This window comes from Lygodium microphyllum, chromosome 6, assembly GCF_053477565.2.
Source record: "Lygodium microphyllum isolate KBCC chromosome 6, Lygodium_microphyllum_v1.1.10, whole genome shotgun sequence".
Lineage (NCBI taxonomy): Eukaryota > Viridiplantae > Streptophyta > Polypodiopsida > Schizaeales > Lygodiaceae > Lygodium > Lygodium microphyllum.
Genome location: NC_141140.1, coordinates 5,316,142 through 5,338,554, shown reverse-complemented (window position 1 = coordinate 5,338,554; position 22,413 = coordinate 5,316,142).

Genomic DNA, 22,413 nt, shown 5'->3' with positions numbered 1-22,413 from the left:
AAATTCTTTATGCCTAGGGTGCATATGATTTTCTTTAACTTGCAGTTCATTCGCCCAAATGAGATAAGATTTACTACTTTTGTGTAATGCACGTTTAGCTTGAGTATGCGAAAGCAGTGGAAAAGCATTAGATGCATGCATACCATACAATGTAAGATGTTTTCCTTGAAATTGAATATTAATTGAATGTGTGGAATAATCTATATCTGGATTATGCTGATGACGCCAAGGCATACCTAAAATAATATCACTAGAGTGTAGTGGTACAACTAGAAAATTTCTTCTTTCAATGTATTCACCAATTTGAATTTCTAAGTCATGCACTTCCTGTGTACCATTATACCTAGTGCCTAAGAATGCTGCTTTGATGCGATAATGCGTAGGTACAGTCTGTAACTTCAATTCTTTTACTAGCTTTGCAGAAATAAAATCATGAGTACTACCATCATCATGCAAAATAATCTTTTTCTTTCCATGCACTAAACATTTCATTGTCAATAAAGAATGTGGAGTTGGCATACCTGGTAAACTATCCGAAGGAGTAGTAGTGTCGTCTTCATCTTCCGTTAAATCAGGCATTTCTTCATGTTCTTCATCTTCCATTGCTCCAAGGTAGTTGATATGGGCAGGTGGTTTCTTCAAATGGCAATTTGCTGCTATATGTCCAGGCTGGTAGCATTTGTAACACACTATAGGATTTGCTTTGGTTATATTGTTTGCAATGGCGGGAAGTCTAGGGACATTAGGATTTGGCTATGGAATAGGTTTGGGGTTTTGATTGATATTGGATGGTAAAGCAAGTGGTTTTGCCCAATTCTCACGGAAATATGATGAAGGAAAACGACCTTGATTAAATCTTCTAAAATTTGAATTGAATTGTTTAGATCCATAGTTACCATTAGCTTGGAATTGCTGTGGACGTCTGTCTCTACCTCGCAGCTTGTCTTCAGTGTCGTGAGCTAATGAAATTGCGTCTTCTAGAGTTGCAGGCTTGAACATATTAACTTCAGCGTAGTAATGCCCAAGGAGTCCAGACATATACTTGTGCTTATGTGTCGCTTCAGGTACGTCTTCAAGCATGCGTAACTGGAGTAATGCATTCCAAAAACGCTCACTGTACTGAGGAATAGGCTCATGATCCCGTTGCTGAAGAAGATCCCATTGCTTTATGGCTTTCTCATGAAATTGTGGAGGAAGGAAATTCTGCATAAACTTCTTCTTGAAATTCTCCCAGGTAGTGGGACAATCTATACTCTTGCATACCACAGTCCACCAAAGAGATGCTCTATCCACTAAATGATTAGTGACACACTTGATTTTATCTTTTTCTGCATAGATTTCCTCATGAAAGTGGTCGTCAAACTGACTAATGAATGCAAGAACAGTTTTTCCCTCTCGAGTGCCATTGAAAGTACGGAATTTGAAATTTCTTTTACTTATCTTTGCTTCCTTGCGGATAGATTGAGCTTCGAGAGTTGCATCAATGGTACGTCGAATAAGATCTTCAGATTGAGGTTCGTCTTTATCGGTAGTCGATCTTTGTAAATTAGTCAATTGAACTTGTAATGCTTGCCTAGCTCGTCGTTCTTCATCCAATTGTATCATAATTAAGTCTAGCTTTTGCTCCATCGTAGGTTCAGGTAGGTCGCCTTCAGCCATTAAATCATCCATATGTGGTTCTGTCATCCTGTAAAACTCAAAAGACCTCTCACTCTCAAAATCAAGTTAGCGGGATGAGCGTAGCTCAAGATTGGGTATACAAGGCTTATATATTTTTGGGTGTGGCTTTCATAATCTTCGTCTTTGGCTATTGTGGGATTTGTAATTTTTGAGAAATCTGCATTTTATCCTTCTTCGTATGCTGAAAATGCTTCAGCAAACCTGCGTATGCGAAGAGTACCTTCCAATGAACAACTTTGCAGTTCGGAGTTTCTGCACAGGAACATCCCTTCTATGAGTTTTGAACAGAAGTCAGTTTTGACTCCAGGTGACTTGTCTGACTTGCAAAGTTGCAGACTTATGTGACTTGCAGAGTTCCAGGACTTGCAAAACTTGGTTGCTTTATGTGACTTGCAGAACTTGACTTGAAAGAACTTTGAAGACTTGAATGGTTGAATGACTTTAGGTGACTTAGGGGATTAAGAAGCTTTATGCTTCCTAACCAGTCGTCGTTTTTAAGGACATGAATATGTCGGCGCAAATTTCGGCGCTCAGAACATCCTTACATCCTCGTAATCAGTCATTTTTGAAGCTTAAGTAAATCTTCTAATTAACTAAGCTTTGTAACTTAAAGATTGAAGCTTTTAAGCTTGGCAAGAAATATGGCTTATCTCTCTTCTTGACGACTTGAAGAAGAGGATGTAGGAGTGGTCCTCCGCCTCTGCAAGATGGTCCTTCGCAGTCTGATGATGGAAACAGAGGTTCTTGATCGCCACAAATCCACCCCTATCGACCGTTCACAACGAGATTGACCGTAGAGCCCGATTGTTCCACGAGCTCTGCCTTCGCACAAGATGGGTAGCGATTGGAAGCTCTTGATCTCAGATTTTCTCTGATACGACTAGTGCACATATCGGATGCTGTACGCTCGCGTAGTGAATGCCGGAAGGTTCCCAAGAACAAAAGAACTCTACTTTTTGCACAAAATTCAATGTAAAAAGCATGAATGACATGAACAAGAGACCAATTGGGTGCAATCTCCCCCCATGCCTTGTGTGAGCGCTCCACAAAGCATGTATTTTATATATTAATCATCTTCAAGCTCAAATAATAGCCCAAATTACAAAATAGCAAGCTTTTAGCTTTTGAGTTTGCTTTAGCACAAAATAGAAATAAAGCTAACGGACGGTGCCCAAAGAGTCTGGCATGCCCAATACAATGTCCAAGTAGAAATAACATAATCATGCACCCATGCCCATACAAAATAATAAACAAATATCCAACGCCTCAATAAAGAGGCGCGACAAAATATAGGCGCCATGCCTAAGGTATGCGCCCATCAAAATATAAATGATAAATCGAATACTCGCTATCCTCCAATGCTTTCCTCCGCCCCACTGCTGCTATCTCTACACATCAACTGAAGCATTCACAATCGTTAGTAAAATAATACAATTAAACCGACAAAAGTGAATACCTAGCAGTCTTCAGCTACATAAATAAATCAACTGGTTAGAAATCAATCCTAACATTAATTTCTTACGAGTGCGCACTCAAAACTCATAAACGTTTATTAATTTAATATGCATTTTGTGAAATCACCCGCTATGAAATCACCCATGTACACACTAAATTAATGAAACGCCCGAAAAGGACAAGCGTCCCCATCAACTTCTCGCACAAAGAATCCACTTTGTGTATGAGCCTCGGTCATCAAAGTTTACGGAATCTACCGTAAAACCTCATGGAATCCACCGTGGTACGGAATCCACCGTGAAATATGCCTCCTGGCATCATCGAGCAAGAGAGTTGACAATAAGGAATGGATCCAAACACAGTTGTGGATGAGATGGAGTATTTTGGGAACTTGCAAAGTATTGTTAGGGTGGATTACCGTAGCTTCTCCATGATACTATTTGATGTGCAGTGGTTCAAAGTAATACTTGGAGGAGCTAGAGCAACAGTTCGACGAGGTCCATCTAGATTTCTCGAAATAGATTCCGAAAAAAATGGATGGATTTGCGCGACACCTTTGTGTTGCCGTCTCATTGTGAATAGGTGCATGGACTCATTTGTTTTCTAATTGTATTACGACATGGTTTATGTCACAATGGTTTGAACTCTCTTGTATGTGTTTGTGAACAGGTAATCTTCTATCCAATCCCCCGACAACCTCAATGGTGGTGTGTTATACCTTTAACTCCCCGAAGTGTGAGAGTATATGATCAAAGCGATGTTCCGAGCATAGATGAAGATAATATGAAAATAGAGAGGTCGATATTGCAAGGGGTGGAAGCCGTCAAAAGCTTGGAGCTAGCATCGGCTAACAATGATGGAAATACAGGAGTCCAAGAATTCTTTGAGAACGAGGTGGACTCATTCTTTTGTGGTAACATTTCTATCGACCTTCTAGTGTATGCGGAGTTATGTCAAGAGATTAACATGGGACCATAGGATACTTCATACTTGGAGCATCCACTTACTCAATTCGTTGACCAATCGCTTATAAGGGTACATAAGATATGCATTTTAAGTGAGATTATTTTTTAAGTGATTTATATTACTGTGCTTTGTATGATTTAAATTGATTATTTTAACATCATTTTTTGTCTGTACATGTGACATTTTCAGGATGAATATATCTTCATACGCATGTCTCCAGACCAGATTGCGAGATTCATAGATATGGCAGACCAGGAGCTGTCTCGGTCTTCGTCAGGGCGCTTTGCTAGATCTACTTCAGCGCGATTGGATGCTTCGACTTCAAGCAGACGCTAGACTTGGGCTAGAGGGAGGGAGTGCTTCGGGGTCAGGAGGATGCTGCAGAGATACTGAGGTAGTGAGCCCACGGTCGACACGGGATACAGGTGCGACTCCTCGCTCTCGTGGTACTTCCAGGGAGCGTGGCTCAAGCTCAGGTGGATGTTGTGGAGGCACGGACGCGATGTCTCCGTCTCATCGTTCAGATGGAGCTGCGTCACCTCAAGGATTGTGCTCATGCTGGTGAAATGGGGATTTGGGTCTAAGAACAGGCTAGCCTGGGTGATGTCCCACACTTGAGGACCCCATTTGTGCAAAGGAAGGTGCGGTGCCAGTAGCTTAGGGTGACAGGTCTAGCCATAGGTGAGTGTTACCTCCCTAGGTATGACCTGCCCTTGATGGGCCTTAAGCATGAAGTGGGAGAGCAAAAAGGGCTAGGGGGTTAGGAGCGGAGCCAACTGATCGAAGCCATCGGGTACGCGTAACTTGAGGACCCCTAGGTGCAGTGATCCTGCTTTATGTGGTACTAAGTGCTTCTGTAAGTGAGTTGTTTTGTCCATTCCATGTGTAATGTTCTTTTTGCTTTTCCTTTCATGCTTTTTCTCTTTTTCTTTTTGTCACGCCTGTGGGGATGTCTACTCCAGTTACTCTGGCTTTTGCTCAGCCGTGAGTAGGTGGCACCCCTGTGGATGCCACTCCGAGAGATATTACCCCGCGGTCGGTACACCGGATGCACAAGGGTTTCCTGGATATGCGCAAGAGCTTGAACTCAGATAGAAGAGGATCTATCTTAGGCAGACTCCAGGGGGATATGGATATCTAGTCGATGGTAGGTCAGGAGCCATCACCATGAATGATGAGGGGAGGAGGGTGATGGTGCATGAGAGAGTTGTGCCAACAAGTTTTTCGGCACAATGTCTTGGATCATTGGAAGGACATACCGAATGGGAGCAAGGACTACATAGTAGCATCCTTGCACGAGGATTTTTCAGTGCTAGCCTCAGTAGATAGATTCTCTACGTGCTGGATGATGGATTGCATGCGTGCATACATGTCACATAGTCAATCAGACACATGCAAGGCAATCAACAGTGGGGCTGCAAAGCCCAAGTGGTTAGATGCAGACGACTGGCGCCGACTAAGGGAGGAGGCTACAGATTCTGCAGGACATTGGAGTCAGTAGCGCGAGGCGGCGAGGGCACGACTCGAGGCCGGAGTGGTCCATCATCTTGGGAGTGGCGGCCACAGGACATATGTGGAGGACTTTGTAAGTTTTTCTTTTGTTTTGCTTGTTTATTTTTTTGTAATATTCTTTGTGCTGACAATCATGTTTCTAATAGTTAGCATTTTGTTTTCTTTGCAGCACTCCATTACAAATTGCGATCCGACTGGCCTTGAGACTCGATATGCAGAGAGGCATGGTCTCACTTCATTGATCGACCAATTGTATAGATGCGGCGTCCCTATAAGTCACTCATCTTTCTTGTTCACAGTTACCATATTTAATTAGAATGCATTATTGTATGGTGAACTGATGTGTTGTTTCTTTATTTGCAGAGTCAGTTTGATGCTCCTATGCGGCGGGACGAGCTTTCAGGGGACAAGGATATGTAGCTTGCCCTTGGATCCCTGGAGCTCACATACATTTATTTTTGAGTCGCCTGATCTATGTAGACATTTTCTATGTATTAGTGATATCTTGTCATGATTGTACCAATCTCTTATTATGCGATCATGTATTTATTTCATGTATTAGTGTTATGATTTTAGTATACATTGTTTTTGTTTGCAAGCGCATTGTACACAGTGCAGAAACTATTTTGTATGGCTCTAATAAAGCACACAGTGCTATGCTGCCCTGCCACAAAAAAAATTCCCTGTTACCGTCGCTATTTGCGTCGCAAATTTTACTGCTCGCCTCATTATTGGCGTCGTTATTTATGTCGCAAACTGTCGCTATCAGCGTCGATATTGGCGTTGGTATCAGCGTCGCAAATCAGCGTCGCAATGTGACGCTGATACCCACGCCCATTGTGACGCTGATACCGACGCCAATACTGACACTGATAGCGACAGTGATACCGACTGCTCTATGGCGTCGCCAATAACTATGCTTTTTGTGATGATGGGGGCAAATTTTGTTATTTGAATTTTCGTCGCTTTAAACGTTAGTATAAGGCATATATCTTGTAGTAATGCACATTTCATTTGCATTTGAGCATGGTATGAAAAGTGAAACTTATGGATGCATAGCACTTGTATTCCTAGTTGTGACCTACAATGAGTGTGCAAAGTTCCCTTTGTTGTAGGATAGAACACTGATCTTTGGAAAGACTTTATGTCAAGTTGAAATGTTCTTTGATCGTATACGTATCATGAGAGGATTTTATCACATTTGTTCTTTATGTTTGAGAGGGAACATCCTAGGATGTAGGAGAGCTATAGGAGCCATAATAATTGATTGGGGGATGTTGTATTTGTCTATATAATGAGGTGTTAATCACCTATAGGTATGGGATACTCCCTTTTCGTGGAATTTAGATGGGTAGTACATTGGACTATAATTTGAAACTCATGTCTACAAATGCATTTGATAGATAGATAATTTTGCATCATCTAGAGGCCTTTGGCTATGAGGCCATGGGCACTTTTTGGAGAGTATAGGAGCCCAACTAGAGCCTTATAGTTAGTATCGGGCCTGTTTTAGGTCTCTAAATCAATGCTGTAATGATCTTAATCAAAAAATGTTTCACTCTATTGGAAATAATCTCTTTAAGTGGATTGAAATGGCATATGATTTGGTCAATAATAAAACTTGCCATCTCCTTCACATTGTTGTTTATGATGTTGCAAGCTTCAAACCATTTCATAAAATAGTTTGTTGCCACAATAATCCAACACCTTAGTGTTGTGGAGATAGAAGTTATACTAGTTTAAAAAACTCAATGCCCCATGTTTCAAAGGGTAGCATTGCTAAGACACAACATAATGTACATGTTTTAAAAAATATATATATCGCACTTTTCAAAGTGTAAAATAACAAGAATGGGGTTTAGAGATTCCCTACAAATTTTCACACTGTCATTCCTTTAGACAATATCAAAATGCTTCAATATGTAAAGACTTTTCGATACTAATCCATCTTGCAAAATGAACACTACATTCTAAATCATGGTATTCTTTTGAATGAATGGCACCTGATCAAGCACCACCCATCAACAATATACCTCATCCATGTCTCTTTCCTATAAAATACCTAGTATTAATGAAAAGTGATGATATTGTTTAATCTTCCTCTTTTTAATTTCAAAAGATGTTTCATCAGGCTGTGGATAGATAAATGATGACATGCAATGAAAGCATATTGCAAATTTGAGGCGTCATAAAACTTCACTACAAGGAAACACATACATAGCTAAGGTTATTTTTTATGTGAATTAGCATAGACAATAAAAGCATCGCTATCTATGTCACTAATAATACTACTACACATGTCAAGATTTTTGTCACTATTTATAATGATGCAAATAGCATCCTATATAGTGATGCTTGTGATGCAAATAGCAACACTTTGTGACACATATTGGGATGTATATAATGATGGTATATTAAGAAAAAAAATAGTGACAATTGGAAGACAACTTTTTCATCATGAACACAAGAAGAAGAATGAAAGACAAACGGAGAGTGCTCAAAGCTTTAGGAGTGTGTGTGTGTGAGTGAGACACAAAAGGAGGGAGAGAGAGAGAGAGAGAGAGAGAGAGAGAGAGAGAGAGAGAGAGAGAGAGAGAGTGTGTGTGTGTGTGTGTGTGAAGAGAATCACAAAGGAATTCTCATTCGAGCCTTTGAGGTAGGTATATTATTTCTCCTCTCTTTGATTTTATATTTTCTTCTCTTCACTCTTTCTTTTTGTTTGTGGATAGATGCATTGAAAGAGAGAGGGAGTGAGAAAGAGAGAGAAATAGAGAGAGAAAGGGAGGGAGAGAGAGGGGATAGAGAAAAATAGAGAAAGAGAGAGGAGGGAGAGGAAGAGAAACACAGAGGGGGAGGAAAAAATAGAGAAAGAGAAAGAGAAGGGAGAGGAAGAGAAACAAAGAGGGAGAGATAGGGGAGAGAGAAAAATAGAGAAAGAGAGATATGGGAGAGGAAGAGAAACGATGAGAGAGAGAGAGGGGGAATTGAAAGAAAGAGAGGGATGGAAAGGTATAGAGGAGAAACAAACACAGGGATGGAGAGGTAGAGAGAGAGGGGGGAGGGGGAGAGAAAAAAATAGAGAGACATGTAGAAAAAAATAAAAATAGGGAGAGAGAGAAAGAGAGAAATAAAGAAATAGAGGGTGGAAGCGAGAGAAATAGAAATAGTGAAAAATAAAAATAAAGAAAAAAATGGAGGATAGAGAGAGGGAGAGATGTGTGTGTGTGTGTGTGTGTATAAAGAGAGGGAAAAACAAAGAAATGGTTAGAGAGGGATAGAGAGAAATGTGAGAGGGAAGGAGAGAGTAGAAGGGGATATATGTAGATAGAGAGGGAGAGGGAGTAATGAATTGAAAGAGAGATGTATTATTTGTCATGATATAGAAAAATTGAACAATGATGAGGGCCATTCACGTTCAAGGTTGAGAGACACATCTCAATCAATATATCCCATATCCTCTCACTTAGTGTAACCTTACAATTCAATGAAAATATCACTTATTTATAGACCATGTGCAATGCTTTGGCAAGTTTCAATCTACAATCATTGATTAAGTGATCTTGGGCTTTGAGTTCATGGTGAGGAAAGTGTGTACTAATCATGCTTTGTAGTCAAACTCTAATTGATAAAAAATTTAATACTATTATATGTGCCCTAGAAATGTCCATAAAGAGGTATCAGTCCATTTCAAGCAATGCACCTATTACAGCTCATAAGAAGAGTTCGTGGGTGAACAACGGAAGGATCTCTCGAGCCAATAATCCCATTGGAAGTCACTTGGCATGAACGAGATGAACGAACATGCACAAATCAAGAAATAATTATGATCTCACAAGAGGACACACAGTTAGAACAAATTGACCAAGCTTTACTTGATCAAAAGGTGTCCCATATACATGGTTTGTCTCTTCTCTTTCTTTCGCATCTCTAAATATCTTCTCTCTCTACATCCCACATATACTAAGTACAAATATTATTTCATTATTTTGTGTTGGTCTATAGTTTTAGTACATTAAGTTTCTTTCAATTCATACTATGGTTTTGAAAGGGATCTACTATCTTCCTATAACCTTCTAATCTCTCTCTCTTACAACAAGAAAAAAATTGAAAAAAAAAGAAATGTCACAAATGAAATGTTTATAGCATCTAGTTAATAATGGCATATTATATCTCAAGTGTGTTTGATAGATTATAAACTATGATAAGTAAGATTGTACTTTCCTTCTATATTTTGGTGAAATAGCTATATATATTGCTCAATAGAATGAATTACTTTCATTATTTTGAAAACATAATGAAAGAAAGAACACAAAAAATATATGAGAGAGACCATACCTCTCAAATAGCCTTTGGCCACCTGAAGTTGGAAAGTATGGGATTGAAAAATGTTGTCTAAGAAGAAATTTTGGACTCTTTAATCTCATAGATCCAAATTTGGATCATGTAGGATATAAATCCCATTGAATTGACTCATCAATGCTGGTTATGACTCGCATTTTACTAATAGTTGGCAGATACCACCACGTTTGGCAAGATTTAGCTCCATTAATAAGGCATTGTATTCTGCCACATTGTTAGTAAAAGTAGCACCAAGATAAACACCCATTTTCATACCCTTTGCTTGCAATCAAGATGGAGAATATGTTGGACTATAGTTTGAAACTCATGTTTTCTAAATCATGTGATAGATAGATCATTTTGCATTATCTAGATGCTCTTGGGCCGTGGGGGTTGTTTGGAGAGTATAGGAGTGCAGCTAGAGCCTTATACCTAGTATCAGGTCGATTTCAGGTCCTGATAGGTGGTGCTTTGCCATGAGCTACTAATAAGTGGCAATTTTCAAACCTCCCCTAATAGGGACCCAACTAGTTAGTGTATGCCAAAAAGTTTGTAGATACATCCAATATACCCCAATAGAAACTATCAAGATGAGATTCCATGACAAAAAAGAGCTAAAAGGACAAGATGAAGAACTGAGATCATTGGGAGGTATTATGCTAAGCACAATATTTTGACATTGGTGAGAGTGAGAGGTTTTATTAATCAAATTAATATCCCATTTAATCCATCACGGGAAGAAGAAAGCTCTAGTATTCTCGTTTTCCTAAAGAGTCAGTCTACTGTAAGTGGCAGTGTAACCCCTCCGATACAAATCCCAAGACTAGACCCAAACCTCACGATGGTGCAACCGATTGCAATACTTGTAGGAATGGAAAATTTTCCCGAGCTTGGCTCTTTCCTATCCACTTTTTATGGGTTAGCATAGAAGGATGCAAAACTCTAGATTAGTTAATTTCAAAAGTTAATGTCTAATTGTTGAATCTAGGATAAAGGACATCTTATGATGTTTTTTAATATGACTTTGAAAGGAAGTGTTGCGGTGTGGTATTATGGCTTTGAAGCCAAAACCATAACCACGATAGATCTATTCTATGCGGCCTTCAGAAGAGAGTTTGCCCCTGAGAGCGCTGGTCAATATTGACTTCGATTGTTGAATGTGATACAATAAGAGCCTCATGAGAATGCTTGATCTTATTCCAAGAATTTTAAGGAGGTGTTTCACAAATTGCAAGCCTCTATTCCCATTCCACATGTGTTGACCAATTATAGTACTTCTATGTGGATTAGATTTGAACACTACAACAGAAACGAGGCATACACGCGCATGTTAGACGCGCAAAGTTGGGCGCGTCTATCATAGCGTCTATAAGTGCATGTAAACGTGCGTGTAAATAGACGCAAATTGTGCGTCTATATATCCGCGCAAATAAACACTAATATAGATGCGCCAGTAGACGCACAATTATTTAACCACCTAAAATTGCAATTCACATAATTAAAAAACCAAATTTAATAATTATTTAACCACCTAAAATTGATTCTTGAGCATGCACGTGTGCGCATGATAAAAACCATAGAATTAAGAATACACATTGAATGATTGAATTAAAAAAATAGAGTTAATAATTACTCGAAGTACCATTGGCATCCTCGAAGTGAGCAAGGACACCACAATCTTGGGTATTTCTCTTTTCATCTATACGTTGAGTTCGAAGATGTTTACCCTCACACCAAAGTGCCTTGAATAATGTGCACTAGTCGTAAAAGATAAAAGATCAAACTAGACATGCTGGACCCTCACGAGGTGTTCAAATAACTAGACATGCTGGATCCTCACGAGGTGTCTGTAGCAAAATATACTGGGTAGATGAAAGAGCCCTTAAGCTATGGTACACTTACTTGGGCCTTAAAACAAAGATCAGCATTACTCCTACTCTAGACTTGGATAAAAGTGCCAGTGAAGTCTCGAGTGTTTTATGGCTCGAGACTCAATCTATGAATGGAAAAACATCACGTCCACCCTTCAAGTTCAAAAAGGGCATGGGGTTTGGAATTCCTGGCTTTTTTAAAGGTAAGCCAAAACCATTGAATAGTTTGATGGAAGGCCCTCCCTTTTTCTATTTTGAAAATGTTGAGAACGTTCCCAATTCAGAGTGGGAGACCATCAAACAGCATTTTAATGGCACTACAACAAAAAAGCCTCATACACGCACATTTAGACGCAATTTTTGAATACAGAGAAAAACTTACGGGCGCGTCTATCCGTCCGTCTATTTGCGCGTCTATCATTCTGCGTCTATAATCGCATGTATCGATGAATTTACACGCACAAATAGACGTGCAATAGATGCACATATACACGCGTATATAGACACGCTTTTAGACGTGCCTTTACAAGCACTGATAGATGCGAATGGAAAACAAAAAATGTCCATTTTTTAAAAAGATATTTAATTTCCTTTTTTAATTTGAATTATGCAGCGCGTGTAGTCTGCATTATAGACACGCGAATAAACGCAAATTACCTGCAATTTAGACGCACTGATAGACGCGCAAAACAGAACTGGAAAAAAAAACCAGAGAGCATGTGGTTGCAAACTCTGGTTTTTTTTTTCCCCTCCCATACATCAGATTGTGTATTTGGGAAAAAGACAATGTATCTTACGGGCACGAGAATTGAAAGTAAAAGTCCATGTATTCATTATATATCAAAGCATTTACAAGGGAAGTTTTGAGTGCTTGCGACCTAAAGCGTGGCCGCAAGCAATAGGCTCAAAGAGATATCATACATATACAAGAAAAGAAGGCCTCATGAGGAGGTATGGTGCTCCTCTACGAATGTGAAGAGGAAACATCCTCGCTAGTACCACCATGGCTACTAGCGTCGCTATCCCCCTCCTTGTTGTGCTCCACATCCGGGTTCGCCTGCACACACAAAAGATCAGGGTTGCTTACATAGACAAGGTGGAGAAAAAGTTATAATTAGTTATACTTTTAATACAAAAGTAAGAAAAACATACCTCCTCTAGCTGTCGAATCCTCATGGCCCGGTTGTATTGGTCCTCAGTGATGAGACCCTCCTCATAAAAGTGAAGCCATATCACTGCGCGGTTATGGCCTCGATGGTAACCTACCTCTCTAGGGGCAGGTGTCCTACCAACGATGGTAGTCTGCAAAACATTTAGAGATATACAAATAATTAGATGTCACAATATATTAGACTAAAATATATAAAGAATTTAAAGAAATATAAATTTAAAAAAACTAGAAATCAAAATATACTTACAAACTCTGCCTCCCATGACTCTCTGCCGCCCGATCCGTAATGCGACAATCCCATTGTTTCCATTTGGATCCGTCGCGCCTCTGCGTGCTGGCGACTCTTCACTTTCTCAGCTGCTTTCTTCTTGGCTTTCTTCCACTCTATGCGGTGGCACATAGGTGGTTGGCTGTAGGCTCCACGCCCCTCCTCCAGCCTCCGCAGTGAGTCCCTGGCCCGTGTCATGAGGTCTTTTGTTGTGAAGCATATCCCTCACTTTTGTACGTCCCCAATCATCCGAGAATCGCTGACCCTCAGGATTTGGGTACCTCCTATGGACTGCCCTCAACACCTCCTGCCACAAGCCACTTTTCTGATTTTTGAAGGCAATGAAACAATCTTTATATGTCGCATGCACGACGTTCCTCATGTACGCCATTACATCCCTTCCCTCATCATCATGAAAGATGCCACCGGCATCTGTAACTCTATAGTAATGGCATACAACCTCCTCTACATGATCTATTGGTGAGGGTGATCGCTCGCCACCTCCTAGGCAACCCCCACACAACCCTCGTCCTCCCCCTCGACTCTCCCTCCTCCCTCTCTGTCGACTTCCCTCTGCCTCACTGGACGCACGAGCTTCTGCAGATGCACGTGCTTCAGCCGATGCACGTGGAGCACGTGGAGTACCTGCAAATGGAGTACCTGCATATGGAGTACCTGCATATGGAGTACCTGTATGTGGAGTACCTGCATGTGGAGTCTGGGAAGTAGTGCCAAGCAAAGACGCCAAAGGCATCCCAGACATGACACTGAACACCTCGTCCGCTATGAGAGAGTAGCCAAGGTGTCTGGTCATCTCTCCCATGAAGTCTTCCCTACTAGGAAAACCTCCAGAAAATGCATTGACCCCCTGCCAAAGGAGGCCAATGTATCATTCATGCGATCCACATCTGGGTCATTGCTAGATGAACCAGGATACGACATCTGCAAAAAAAACACAGGAAAAAGACAAATTTATTTGCATACAAAAAATATAGGAGGATATTGTGCAGTACAAGCAACTCATGGATGAGGGGTGGAGGTGACTATCCATAGACTAGAGGGCACATTGAGGCCTATATGCCTAGGTGAGGGCTCTAATTCACGAGATCCACATGTAGAGCACACAAGTTTCAATCTCACTTTATGTAAAGAATGTAATGTTTGTATAAATGTGTATAAAATTATACCATTTCCTAATTTGTCACTTTTAGATCTAACTAGACTTCTATTTAGGAGTTAATCAATACCACGCAACAAGATTCTGCTCTAGGTGATGTCACACAATAGGACCTTGCTCAAAAGTATTTATTATTGATTGCAGCCTTATAAACTTGAATATAGGAAAATTTATAAAAGACTATGACTAGGGTGTTCTAAATTGTAGCATAGCTTTCCTATTGCATACAAAAACACTACATTGCAGTTTTTAAGCCTTTGACATAACATTGATGTTCATCTTCTGTCCAGCGCGTCTATTTGCACATCTAATGTGCAGCACAGACGCGCTGCTAGACGCGTATCCCAGGTCAATGCGCGTCTAAAATCGCATGTAGACTACAGGTCAACCTTCTGTGCAGCGCGTGTATCATCCCGTGTACATTGCAGAGCACACGCGCCAGCACACGCACTCTAAGACGCGCTCTCAGACGCTATGAGAGGAGACATTTTTGTGCGTCTATGTCCGCGTCTACACTGAGATGTAGACACGCTAGCAGACGCGCTGGGTCGGCCGATTTTAGGCCGACGACAGCCATTAAAAATTTACATAATGCAATACATTATAATGGAATCACAAATCCTAAATACACAGACAGAGCAGAGAGAGGAAGAGAGAAACACACACACAGAGAGAGAGAGAGAGAGAGAGAGAGAGTCACCTTGGGTGTTTGGTATGGCGGGTGGTGGCGCTTCTCCTTCTCCTTCTTCCTCTCCTTGGTAAGTTACCCTCCCTTGATGCTTGTTTGCTTGCTTGATACTTCTTCTTGTTCTCCTCTTTCTTGTTCTCTCTTGCTTCCTCTCATTGGCTTTCCTTTTTCCCTTATTGTGTGTTTGAAATGAAAGAAGAGGTGAGTCATGAGGAGGTGAGGCATGAAGAGACTACGTGAGGCATGAAGAGACTGCATGTTGGCTAAACTCAAGCTTCAGAACCGCAAAAAACGCAGGAAAGGAAAGGCACAGTTTGAAAAGAAATGATTTAAGTATGATTTGAATTTTGACGTGTGCGTCTATTTTCGCGTGTATATGTGCATCTATTGTTCAGATAGACGCGAGGATAGACGCGAATATAGACGCGAAAATAGACGCGTAGGTAGACGCGGATTTAGATGCGCATTTGGGATTTATCATAATTTTTTGTTTTTAAGATAAGTTTTGATAGTGAATTCTTCTTAAGTTTTGATAAGTTAAGATAAGTTTTAAGAGGATGATTTTTGTGTAGTTAAAATTAAGATCTTATGTAAACATATGAATGATAAATATTTTGATGTTGTCATGAATTAGGTTTAATCATGTCGACGTCATCATCACCTAGTGCGGTGCAAGTTGGTGAGTCAATGAGCACATCCTCAAGTGAGGATGAAACATTGCATCTTCATAATCGAGATGCATGGCTACGACGAAAAATTAGATGCATGTGTGATCATTGTTGAGGGTGTATTTTTCGAGCACGTCGAATTGCAATGTCACACCTCAACTTGTATGGAGAATGGGACCAAGAAAAATCACCGGTATTCATTGTTTTTTTTTACCACTAAGATTTCTAGTCTATGTTATGGAAATTATATATCAACGTACATAAAACTCCCTTTTGTGGTTGAGCAGGATACGGTGCCACATCCTCAGATGCTCCCTCCCGGGCGTCGAGAGACTGCAAAACGTCGACGCGAGGAGGCAGAGTCTTCAAGAAGAGTAGAGACTGACGACCATGATAGTAGCCCTCATGAAATGCCCCATCAAGTCGTAGAGGATGAGATTTTGGACAACATGGTACACCATCTATTTTCACAACCGGTTCAGGGAGAAGGTCACTCTACGAAGCCAAATGATCCACTATATGTAGCATCATCTACTCCGTTGTATGAAGGTTGTACGTACTCCGTTCTTCGTGCGTCCCTGGAGATACTTAACTTGCAAACAATTTATGGATGGAGTAATGTCAGTTTGGATGCGTTATTGAAGTAGGTATCAATTCAGTTTGGCTTATATATGAATCATAATATTAATTGTTAACCTCTCTATTTTGAAATCAGATAGAAATATATGTTGGTGGTTTTTTAACTCAATTTTAAAATATATGTAGGTTATTATCACAAATGCTTCCAAAAGGAAACAAATTGCCAACTAAGAGAGAGCAAGCAAGACATTACTTGACATCTCTGGGAGGCAATTAAAAAGGGACATGTGATGTTGTCCCTTCTCATTCCTGGAAAGTACAAGGTAAAAAACATAGACATTTACTTAGAGTCTTTGATTGAAGAGTTAGAAATGTTATCGGAAGGTATTGAGGTGCAAGATGCAAGTGCATCTGCATCCTCTAGAGATTTCACATTGAAGGCCATGTTGTTGTGGACCATGCACGACTTTCCAGGATACGGAGAGTATTCAAGTACATGTATATAACTCTATATTTGAAATTCAAGACTTGAATCAATTGCATTTTATTAATTCACTTGTTTTTTCAGGTTTAACCACGTCAGGATATCATGCATGTCCTATTTGTGGTCCCTCTCTAGTTTCCTCTAGGTCGGCACGTTTAAAGAAGGTTATCTATGACAATCATCATCGATTTCTTCCTATTGACCATCCCAAATATGTTCTCCCTACTAATGGAATGACTCCACAATCTCTAACCATTCGAGATTGGAAGGAGAGATGGATTAATGCCGACAACCACCCTCCACATGGCATGAGTCGGTAACAAGTGCATTTCTCTCGATTGACTTTAAAGTATTTAGCATGATGAAATGTTTACATAATATATTGTTTGTTTGTTAGGTTTTCTATATTCTTTTGTCTTCCGTACTGGACTGAACTCAAGATCAATCACCTGTTGGACCCCATGCACATATTCAAAAATGTTGTATCTACATTATGGGATTACTTGATAGGGGCTCGCGATTCAGTTAATGTAAGGGAGGATTTACGTAACATTGGTCACATGAGACAAGCCTGGCCACAAATTGGACCCAGAGAAAAGATTGAGCTACCCCATGCACCTTGGATATTGTCAAAGAACGAGGAAAAAATAGTGAAGGAACAAATATATAGCTTTCGAACACCCACAGGATGTATGAGATGTCTCAAGGGAGCCTTCATAAAGAAAAAGAAAAGAGGTTTGGAGCAACTAACTGGTTTGAAGTCCCAGGATTGGCACAAAATGATTCAAGTAAGGGTATCTCTAACTGTGAATATAGTAATTAGTGGCATAACTATGTGTAAACTTTGGGGTATGATGACTTTTTCCTCAACTAATCATTTGCATCTATGAATATTGTTTACATTCAATTTGTACTTCCTACTAGCATATCCCATTCTGCCTCCAAAGATGTACGTGATATCATTTACAAGATGGGAGAGCTTGTGAGGTGTGTATACATTGTATTTTTTCATTATATACCTTTGAATTTCTACACAAAAATAAACAATTCTCAAATACATCTTGACAGATACGTGAGCTCGAAGGAAATTGATCCAAACACATTGCAAGATGCTCGAGTATTATCTATTGAGGTGGTTTGTTTGGTGAAGGAAATTTTTCCTCGATCCATTTTGACTACTCAATTACATTTACTCGTACATTTGATTGATGAGATCGCACTTTGTGGGGCAGTTCATGTAAGGTGGATGTTTTTTCTTGAGCGCTTCATGAAAACCTTGAAAGATTTTGTGAGGCAAAAAGCACGGCCTGAGGGAAGCATGGCTGAGGGTTGGTTAGTGCAATCATCCCTTGTTTCTATCTCTGAATATCTTATTGAAGTGGATCCCTCTCAACCACGACTATGGAAAGATGATGAAGACTTGAGGATGACCTCTATAGTACCTCAAGGAAAAGGAATGAGTAAAGTGCTAACAAAAGAAGAACTTCGTAAGTTAAATAGTTTTTGTGTGCTCAATAATGATGTTATGAGCAAATGGGTAATACTATATAATGAAGCAAGGGCAAGAAGAAAAAGCGAGAGACAAGAATTTCGCACTAGATATGGACGTAATGTCTCATTTCCAGATCATCTAAATGCGCTCCCACGTCATATTGACATAGATTGGTTACATGAGGAAATGAAGAGAATGGAAAAAGAGGAGAAAATTAATATATCTCAAGAAGAGTGGGAATACGCACGAGGTTTCTTATCAAAGGTGAGACATACTATCAATTAATTTGTTTCTATAAGTTTTATTTTATATAAATAATTGACATGTTTGATCTTTTATCTTTTACTACTAGTGCACATTATTCAATGCACTTTGGTGTGAGAGTAAACATCTTCGAACTCAATGTATAGATGAAAAGAGAAATACCCAAGATTGTGGTGTCCTTGCTCACTTCGAGGCTGCCAATGGTACCATGGAAGGTTATTGTGGCTTGATCCAAGATATTCTGAAGCTTGACTTTAGACGATTCTTTATATATGTATAGGATGTGAAGTGGTTTAAAGAAGTGGTAAAAAATGGTGAGCATTGCACAATCAGACGTCATCCAAGTGGTTTTGTAATCATTGACTCTACAAAATTTCACCAAAACAAGAATGACACATTAGTACTACCTCAACAATGCGAGCAGGTATATATGCAAAAGCTAATTTTTTTATATGTATACATGTGATACATATACACAATATAATAAGTACTTAAGTTTTTTGCTTTTGTTTTTCAAATACATGTTGTGTATCATCCAATGGTAAACAATAACCGATGGTGGTATGTCATCCCTATATCTAATCGTTCAAAACCAATATATGGTAATATTACCGACATGGAGATAGCAGATGACAATCCAACAAATAATGATGATGTGCATGATGACACCATAATGGATGATATGCGTGATATAGTACAAGATGAACCTTGCGATGATGTTCAAGGAAACACAAAACAAGACAATAATGTGATTGTCAATGATATTGATGAAGTTATTGAGCAATATAGCAACACATCTGATAGTGGGATAGACTTATTTGTTTCATTACCTCTTGGTAACATAGACCTAGAAGTAGATAGTTTAGCAAATGATCTCATTGAAGATGAGATGGATCATTCACTGTGACATAATTAATTTGCTTATTGATTCAATATATGTGTATTCCTAATTCTATGCTTTTTATCATGCGCACACGTGCATATTCAAGAATCAATAGTCAATTTTAAAGCAAGCATTGAATTTTCCATAATAAAAAGGAAGTATCTTTTATCATCTTCAAGTACATAGAGAAATTACGAGATACATATTGCAATGCTTGCTACTAATTGTAAGGTTTCTGTCGCTTGCCGCTAATTACTTATATCAGGCTTGTCAACTGGAGGAACTGCCATTCATTAGAGAGCAATGAAAAAGTAATTATTAACTCTATTTTTTTAATTCAATGATTCAATGTGTATTCTTAATTCTATGGTTTTTATCATGCGCACATGTGCATGCTCAAGAATCAATTTCAGGTGGTTAAATAATTATTAACTTTGGTTTTTCAATTATGTGAATTGCTGATTTTAGGTGGTTAAATAATTGTGCGTCTGATAGCGCGTCTATATTAGCGTCTATTTGTGCGGATATATAGACGCAAAATTCACGTCTATTTACACGCACGTTTACACGCATTTATAGATGCTCTGATAGACGCGCCCGACTTTGCGCGTCTAACGTGCGCGTCTATGCCTCGTTTCTGTTGTAGTGTGGCATAGATCTAGAGTTCACAAACTCTAGATATTTTTCAACATGCTTTAGGCTGAGGTGGTTATGTTTATAACCTTCCAGTAGATAGAAGAAGGTTGATCCTCCCCCCTGCTCCCATGACAATCTTTGAGGTGCTTCCGAAAACAAAGAAGTATTGGCCCCCATGGGATCCGAGAGAGAAGCTGAATTGCATAAACACACGGGGTGCCCCTAGCACTATATGTGGATTGATCACAAAAATATTTTCTTCCCACAAAGAAAGCAAGATACCTTCTTATCTTCAACATGAGATTGTCCTGGCATGCAAAATATGGAACTTGGTTTGGAGCCCAGGCCAAGCTGCCCCACTTGAACCCCATGAGATTGAGCTGGTGGTTGGATATGATCGTGACCACACTTGAGGCTGCTCTACCCTTTCAGATCGGTATGATGCATTGGGCAACTCATTTCAGGTCAATACTATTGCGTACAGTCTTTCACCACCACTGAAAGAATTATATCCGCAAGGTTTAACAGTTCTGTCCTTATTCTCGAGCCTTGGTGGGAAAGAAGTGGCATTGCACAAATTGAGTATAATTTTGAAGGCTGTTGTTATTGTGGAGATCAATGATAAATGTAAAAACATAATAGCCAGCTAGTGGAACAAAACCTTCCAAACAGGCCGATTTCAAATGGAGGATGATGTTAGAGATCTTACTGATGATAAGTTGGCTGAGATTGTGGATGCAGTGGGAAACATTGACCTCATAATTGGGGGAAGCCCCTGCAACAATCTCTCAGGCAACAATAGAGTAAGCAGGGTAGGCTTGGGTGGCAAAGAATCCTATCTTTTCTTTAAATTTCCCAAGATTGTGAGTTGTTTAAAACGTATCATGCAAGCAAGAGGTTACCTGAATATGACCAAACCTCTTAACAGCTAGTATTTTTTTGAATAGGGCATGATTGGATAGGGCATGATTGGATGTATATACGACATAATTACACTTGGATCATACACTAGGACATGATATACATGTATAGGATCATACAGACATGATATACATGTATATACGACATGATATACATGTATAGGGCATATCCATGCATAGGACATCATATACATTACCAACTTTACTTCTTTCTGAGTATTACAAATATGCATCCAATCATTCAAAGCTAATTACATATATGTGATTTCATGCTCTATATACATCCAATCATGCCCTATACAAATGTGATTGGATAGGGCATGATGATTGGATGTATATATAAATCAAAGGCTGACTTTTGCATTTGCAATATATATATATATAGAGAACTGATCAATACACTCACATGTCTCATTTAATGTTGTGCACTTAGCCTAGCCATGCATGCGAATTCATAGCATGAGTAGATTGATGTAAATCAGTTGGCAGCTTGTGCATATGCAAGCTATTCCAATCATGTCAAGGTGCACTTATAGCTCACATATCTTTGATTGATTGATGGATAATATGCCTTTCTCTATCTCTTTCGTGTACACCTTCATTGCATTATCTTTCTCTAGCTAAAAACCATTCGTGCTTTATCCACCTATTGATACGTAAGTGGGATAATATGCAATTGTAAGTGGGATGGTCTAGTAAGTCACTACATATATATGTGCCAATTGACTTGCCAATGTGTTATCTCTTATCCTCAAGCTTTGTTATATATGTCACCACATAGGTCAATTGATTCCCTAAATGCATGCATTGATTTCTTAAATTGTTGTTGCGCGTCTGTAAGCGCGTGTAACAGGAATTATCTGCGTATATACACGCGCTGACAGACGCGCCACGCAAGTATAGAAAAATTTAAAAAAAGTTGTGGCTTTCTTTTCAAACCTGTGCTTTCTTGCGTTTTTTGCACGTTTTCTGCAGTTCGAGCTCGACATCACTACTCATGCCTATCTATCACTTCATGAAGACAATGAGGCAAGGAAATAAGAGTAAAAAGAGGACAGGAGGAAAGAAGAGCCAAAGAGTAAAGAACAAGATCCAAACAGCAAGGAAGAGAACAAGATTGAAGCAACTTACCAAGGGAAGGGAGAAGGAGGACAAGGAGCTTGCAACCTAGCTGCCGCCGCCCGTTGGAACAAGCAAAGAAGGTGAGTTCTTCTTCTCTCTCTCAATCTTGTTTGGTTTCTCTGTTTGTTTGTCTCTCTCTTCACATGCTAGATCTTGTCATCTATGGAGGATTTCTTGCTTTGTTTTTTAAGCAAGTTTGAGAAGAAATGGTGTGACTGTGCGCGTCTGTCAGCGCGTCC